This window comes from Aethalodelphis obliquidens, unplaced genomic scaffold, assembly GCF_003676395.1.
Source record: "Aethalodelphis obliquidens isolate GAN/ISIS:26980383/991018 unplaced genomic scaffold, ASM367639v1 scaffold26, whole genome shotgun sequence".
In the NCBI taxonomy this organism is placed as follows: Eukaryota; Metazoa; Chordata; class Mammalia; order Artiodactyla; family Delphinidae; genus Aethalodelphis; species Aethalodelphis obliquidens.
The window spans coordinates 6,414,064-6,421,807 of record NW_020837970.1 but is presented as its reverse complement, the minus strand read 5'-3'; positions in this window follow the sequence as shown (position 1 = coordinate 6,421,807).

Genomic DNA, 7,744 nt, shown 5'->3' with positions numbered 1-7,744 from the left:
GGCTCACGGGCCCAGCCGCTCCGCAGCATGTGCAATCTTCCCAGACCGGGGCACAAACCCGCGTCCCCTGCATCGGCAGGCGGACTCTCAACCACTGCGCCACCAGGGAAGCCCTGGGGTCATTTTTTAAATTGAGGTATAATTGATACATATTAGTTTCAGGTGTACAACCTAATTATTTAACATTGTATATATTGCAAAATGATCACCACAATGAGTCTAATTAACATGTCATGTGTTATCTCAATCTAACAGATGAAGAAACTAAGGCTCAGAACAGTTCTATGTCTTGGACTGTGATTACAGTCCTCATAGGCTTCAGAGCTAGAGTTGCTACTCAAGTCTGATTGCAAAGCCCGTGCTCTTTCCACCGTATTTACCATTGTCCTCTCTACATTTGGCAGAAAGAGTGGGAAAAGCGTGAAACAGTCATCAAAGGGAATCAAACAGAAAATTAACCAAGGATAAATTTCCTGAAGGCCAATGGCCCTTTACATTATGGTAAAATTCTACATGATCAATACACTTTATTCTCATTTCTTGGTCAAGTACTGCTTCAAAAAGGTATGCATATGGGGCGGATATGGAGTGAAGGGAGAATATTGCGGGCATAGAGAGCACCCCAAGCAAAAGCACAGACCAATATTCGACCAGCATGACTGGAGACAAGGTGAGTGGCTTGGTTTGGCAGGAGTTATTGGACTTCAAGGTAGGTGTTGCCTAGTGTCTTCCAACCCCACGAAAGGACGTCTGAGACAGAAAGTCAGAGAGACAGATTCTGAGATTCCTACACAAATGTTTAGGTCCTGGAGTGCCAAACGGGAACTCTTCTTTTCTGACACCAAGATTCCTCAGTCTGGGGTAAAGTCTTACACTCTTGGCTGTCAGGACTATCCTGAATCTCCAGAGATTTGATTGCTGTTTGTCAGACCTTCCTCACTTCTAATTTCTTATTCAGCTACCCACCTTTTTCTCCTGTTCCTGGGATTCTTTCCCTCAGACTTCCAGGACCTTCCCCCAGTGGGAAAATTTCACAGTCAGATAGCCACTGTTGATGCAGAACTCAAGAACTTCAGGAGGCAAAAACTGTCCTGGGTCAGGTCAGAGCTGGAAACCTCACAGCTCTCCTAGAAGTGCCATCAACAGGCACTAGGACCATCTCAAGCTCAACCCAGCGAGCTGCTTCATTTGATCAAACATGCTAGATTATAAGCTACAGGAGGGCAGGGGTGTTGGTTCTGTGCCTAGAACAAATAAAGTGCTTATTTACTGTTGAATTTTTATTAGGATTTATGTGGGTTATGCACTAGATTATCATAAAAGTCCAAAAGCTCAGCTCATGGTCATGGTTTCTATATCCTTGAAGAATGCTTTTCTATTTCTGTTTTTGGTGACTTTCAGCAGCTGTTGTTCCAGATCACAGTGGAAGCATAAAGGGCCCAGTTTAACTTATACATCATTAATTGTGAATGAGACAATAAACAAATTACTATTTTCACCAGCTGATTTTTATCAGAACCCAGCTATCTTCCTAATTACTACCATGTTCTCTCCCTCAGTTGCTCTTATCCCATTTCTGTCCCCTACCCTAACTGCCTACCTCTTCCTGATTTCTTTTCTCTCTTAACTACCTAGAAGATAAATTTGCCATATTAAAATTAAAATGTCAGTGTTTGCAAGGCACTGCAGGGAACAGAGAGAAGGATAAAGTGCAAGCCATGCCCTCAAGTTCAAAACGAGGAAGGGGAGACAAATAGGAACAAAAGTATTTTAAGAGGCAGAACCCATAAAATATTGAGCAAAATAATATGATTAATTCAAAACAGGGATAGGTGAAGGAAGGCTTACTAGGAAGCGGACATTTGAGCTTTTAAAGGAAGGGTTAGATTTTGGCAAGCAGAGATGGCAAAGGCATTCAAGTAGAAACAATGAGAATAAATCTGTGGAAAAACAAAGCAGTCTGAGGCATCTGGATTATAGGAATGTTAAAGATAAAGCTGAAAAAGATCCAGAAAATGAGGAATCAAGGAACGTTTTTAAGAAGGATAATGACTTGGTTAGAACTTTGTTTTAGAAAGCTGACCCCTGGAGGCAGCACGAAGAATGGACTATGGAAAAAGTTTTCCCAGGTGAGATGTAACAAAAATCTGACTCGGATGAGTGTAGAGAATAAAAAAATGGAAACAGGTATGAGAGGCATTACTGAAGAAATGACAGAACCTTGATAAATGACTAAATATGGATGACAAGGGGAAAAAAATGCAAGGTAACTTAAAAGTTTTGAGTGGTTAGGTTAAAATTTTCTTTCAAATGTTACCCCAAATAAGTAACTTTCAATGCTAATTTCTTTGGGGGTAGGGGCAGGTCACTTTTCTTACAAAAAGAAAGACTTTTTTCTCTGCCTTGCTTGCATCCATCTTGACCCACTACTTTCACCTTGACCAATATGTAACCGTTATCTATCCCATGAAGGTAGCCTGGTTATCTGTTGCTGGCTGGGCAGGGTGCATGGGTATGTCCCAGTCTAGGGCCTGTAAGTCTGCTCAGTAGCAGGGAGACCCACAGAGGTAGAAAGACCTTTCTAGTACCTTCATGAGCCTCCACTCAAAATGAGTCTCTAAAATCTGGACCTCAAGCTTGCAGATTATTCAAGTTATTTTTGTTTTTTGTTTTGTTCTTTTAATCTACTAAATGCCTTGTATAAGCAAGAGGGCATTAAAAACTAGGTCCCTGCCCTCATGGTGCTTAAAATATAAGGTCCATGAAAGGATAACAATAGAATTTACTCATCCTTAGAAAGTGAGTAAAAAAGTAAAAGTTCTGTTGAGGATAATAAACCATTGTCTCGAGAGTTTTAATATTATGCTGTTCGATTATTCATGCATTTCCTGTTCTCTGTTATACCAGATAAACATTGTAAGACACTCTTAATTTTTGTATCATATCCTAATCAGCTTTGGTGGAAACTTGAGGAGCTACAGAATGCAGAGAATGTCCCAACTGGCGTATCAAGCTGGCTTTTCAGTAACTGCCCCCATTCTGGGCTAAACTGTGCCTGTGGGGTGTGCAGGCCTACCGGGACATGACAGCCAATCCCACTCTCACGCAGACGGTAGGGTGCAGACTGTGTCTCATTTCCCTTCAGTTTGTATTCCTTTTTCAATTTGTTCTTATTCTTTCCATTTCCACACCTTTCCTTTAGGAAACGTGTGCACCCTTGGAAAATACCACCATTCCAAGACCTAACTCATTAACATGAGTGAGTTCAGGTTAATGCCATACTTTTTAATGCTCAGGCCACAGCCAGAGTGATGATTACTTATAGGTATCATATTTTGAGGAATGTTTATAAACTAGAAATATCCAGAAAATGGTGACAAGAATAGGTAAGAGGCTTAAGATCCAGTCTAAACAAAAGGGTTCTAAGGATATTCCACTTTGAGAAGACACAAATAAATGAAGATGGCTGTCCTATAGTATCTGAAGAGCTAGCATATAGCAAGAAACCAGACTTATTTTTACATTGCTCCAAAATACAGAATAGGACCCTATGACTTATAGGAACATCTACCAAAGGAACAGAATTATTTTTTTTTAAGAATTAATGATTTTAACTGTTTACAAAAGAAATGTACTTCTTCAGTAAGTTGTGACCTCATCATCCCTGGAAGAATATAACCATGGGCATAATTGGATTAGTCAGGGTTCTTCAGAGATAGACAGATACATAGGGAATTGGCCCACACAATTGTGGAAGCTAACAAGTCCTACGATCTCCAGTCTGCAAGCTGGAGACTCAGAAGAGCCAAGGGTGTAGTTCCAGTCCAAGGCTGGTAGGCTAGCAACCCAGGAAGAGCCCATGTCTCAGTCTGAGTGCAGAGACACTCAGAGGGAAAAACAATGTCCCAACTTGAAAGCAGTGAAGAGGAGAAATTCTCCCTTACTCATGGGGTGTGGGAGGAGGAGAAGAGAGTCTTTTCGTTCTATTCAGGCCTTCAACTGATTGGATGAGGCCCACCTACATTAAGGAGATTGCTTTACACAGACTACAGATTCAAATCTTGATCTCATCTAGAAAACACCCCCCGAAATAGACCCAGAATAATGTTTCACCAAACGTCTGGGCACTCAATGGTGCAGTCAAATCGACACATTAAATTAACTTTCACAATAACCATCTATCAAGGACACTGCAGGACTTCCCTGGTGGTGCAGTGGTTAAGAATCTGCCTGCGAATGCAGGGGACACAGGTTCGAGCCCTGGTCTGGGAAGATCCCACATGCCGTGGAGCAACTAAGCCTGTGTACCACAACTACTGAGCCTGAGCTCTAGAGCCCACGAGCCACAACTACTGAAGCCCGCATGCCTAGGGCCCATGCTCCGCAACAAGAGAAGTCACTGCAATGAGAAGCCCACGCATTGGAACGAAGAGTAGCCCCTGCTAGCCACAACTAGAGAAAGCCCGCACGCAGCAATGGAGACCCAACACGGCCAAAAAATAAATTAAATTTTAAAAAAAGTTAAGAAAAAAAAAGAACACTGCAGAAAGAATTTCTAAATTACACAAAGATATGGCAGTCAAAGGAACAAAAATATCTCCATCACATAAGTTTCTTTTTCTCAAACATCAGTGTGGGGAAGTCAAAGTTCCTCCACCACTGATTCCTCCTCTGATGATTACACTTGAGAAAACAAACCATTTGCACACATGACTTCTCCATATGCTAAACTTTGGCTTGGGGGGAAAAATGTGTTCAGGAAGTTTGTACTAGGAATTATAACACAGCAATGGCACTTGTTTTACCTCACTGTGATTAATTAAAGATGGTCACAATTTTTTTTTTGCTGCTGCTACTTCTATTAATAGGTATAGTCTTTTTCCCCTCCCCTTGAATCTGGGCTAGTCTTGCTTTGACTCACAGAATATGGCAAAAATGACACTGTGCCAGTTCCAGGCCTAGGTCTTAGGAAGCCTGGCAGTTTCTTCTTTCTTAGAGCTCTGAGTCACCATGTAAAGAAGTCTAGCTCTCCCTCACTAGAGAAACCACATCAAGAGAGATGCCCAGGGACTTTCCTGGTGGTGCCGTGGTTAAGAATCTGCCTGCCAATGCAGGGGACACAGGTTCGAGCCCTGGTCCGGGAAGATCCCACATGCCACGGAGCAACTAAGCCCGTGAGCTGCAACTACTGAGCCTACGCTCTAGAGCCCGCGAGCCACAACTACTGAGCCCACGTGCCACAACTACTGAAGCCCGCGTGCCTAGGGCCCATGCTCCACAACAAGAAAAGCCACTGCAATGAGAAGCCCGCGCACCGCAATGAAGAGTAGCCCCCCTCGCCACAACTAGAGAAAGCCTGCACGCAGCAACGAAAACCCAACACAGCCAAAAATAAATTAATTAAAAAAAAAAAAAAAGAGAGAGAGATGCCCAGTGAGTCTTCAGCTGTCCCAGCCATCCCAGCTAAAGCATCAGACATCTAAGGGAGGCCACACTGGCATTCCATCCCAGTAGAGCTCCCAACTCAATACAGTCACATGAAGAACCCAGTGGTCACACCACACTGAGATATGAGCAGTTCCTGCCCAGCCCTGCCCATATTGTACAGTGATGACCAAATACATATTGTGTCTAAGTCACTAAGATTTGGTGTGGTTTGTTACACAATAGGTAACAGATATACTTACCTGGGAGTATTCTCAATCCTTGCACCAAATAAGCTTTTTTTGTTTGCTGGAAGTCTGTTTTGTTTTGTTTTGTTTTTCGCTGTATCAGGTCTTCATTGCTGCATGCAGGCTTTCTCTAGTTGTGGCGAGGGGGGTTACTCTTCACTGTGGTGCACGGGCTTCTCACTGTGGTGGTTTCTCTTGTTGTGGAGCATGGGCTCTAGGCACGTGGGCTTCAGTAGTTGCAGCACATGGGCTCAGTAGTTGTGGCTCACAGGCTTAGTTGCTCCGCAGCACGTGGGATCTTCCCGGACCAGGGATTGAACCCATGTCCCCTGCATTGGCAGGCGGATTCTTAACCACTGCACCACCAGGGGTATCCCTGCTACAAGTCTTGTATCTTACTGTTTCCTATGGTGTCATGGCTTAGGAAAACATAGCACAGTAGCTAGGATTTATAATTATTTGTAAACTGTGAACCTCAAAAACATTATTCTGGGACTTCCTTTGTGGTCCAGTGGTTAAGACTCTGTGCTTCCAATGCAGGGGGCCATGGGTTCGAACCCTGGTTGGGGAGCTAAGATCCCACATGCTGTGTGGCACAGCCAAAAAAAAAAAAAAATTATTCTTGGAAAATTTTTCACACGGGCAACTTGAATGCCTAAGCCATTTCCAGATATTTTGGCATTTGGTTACCTCCTGAGGGCACAGTTGATTTAGTGCTGAACCATGGGTCAGATGTAATGGAGAGCCCTGGGAAGGACTGAAACCAGTCTGATAGAATCTTTGGCCACAGAAGTCCAAGATGTCTAGAGACTGGGTCTTGACATAGGGGATAAGACAGTTACTAACTGTGGTGTTTTTAAAATGTGTACACAAATTCTTGCTATACCTTTCTTCAAATGTTGGAACCCAATCAACTCCTCTTGAATATAGGCTATATTTAGTGACTTGTTTCTAATGAATACAATGTGGCAAGAATGAGAGTATACCTTCTGTGACTAGATGAAAAATATCACTGTGGCTTCCTACTTGCTCTCTCTCTGTGGTCATTTGCTCTGGGGAAGCCAGCTACCCTGTTGTGAAGACATCTGAGTCCCACATAACAAGGAAGTGGGGTCTCTTGGCCAACAGCCAATAAGGAACTGAAGTCTCCTATCAACAGCCATGTGAGTGAGCCATCTTGGAAACACATCTTCCAGACCCAGTAATGACGAGAGATGACTGCAGCCCCAGCTATCACCTTGACTGTAACTTCATGAGACTCCCTGAGCCAGAAGCACCAAGCTAAGCTGCTCCCAAATTCCTGACCCACAGAAACTAAGATGTTTGATGTTTAAGCCACTAAGTTTTAGGGTCACCAAACAATAGGTAATACAAATCTTTGGGGTTTGGGGTGTGTGTGGCTAACAACAAAGTTCTAGGAACCCAGGTACACCACAGCTTATTCTCTGAGCAAATACTAACAGTACGGTAGTCTAGATAGCAGTTCAATAAAGATATCCATTCCTTTTTAAAGCCAAGCTGGAAGACTTACCATATCTCTTCCAATTCCCTTGTCGAAAACTCTTCTTGAGAATCTAAAAAACAGAATCCTTAGGATAACAAGTTTGGAGCATCCCATATTATGGGCCAGATTGGAAATCTGAGTATCTTGAGCTGTGCTACCAGCTACACAGGCAATGGCAGAAGCCAAACTCTTCCTTTCTGTAACACAACATATCAATAACAATCTGTAGAAGTTTACTCTCCAAAGCTCCCCGCCCCCGGCCCTGCACACATACTGTATATCACCACCTAAAGCAAAACTGACTCAGCGTAGCACACAATGAAAATTAGTATTTAGTGAATCTAACCATTCTCGGTAGCGATGATAAAGGATTAAAGGAGACATGCAATTTCTCTGGGCTAATCAAAAGCTTCTCCTGGCAACCTACAACTTCCACACACTCGTGGTCTCTCTAAGAATAAGCCTAGAAGCAGCTAATACAATAACAAAGGCAGCTCAGCAGTGTGCTTAATTAATCCTTAACGGGCACCAGATCCCTGCATAACACAATTTGATGGGAAGGAAAATT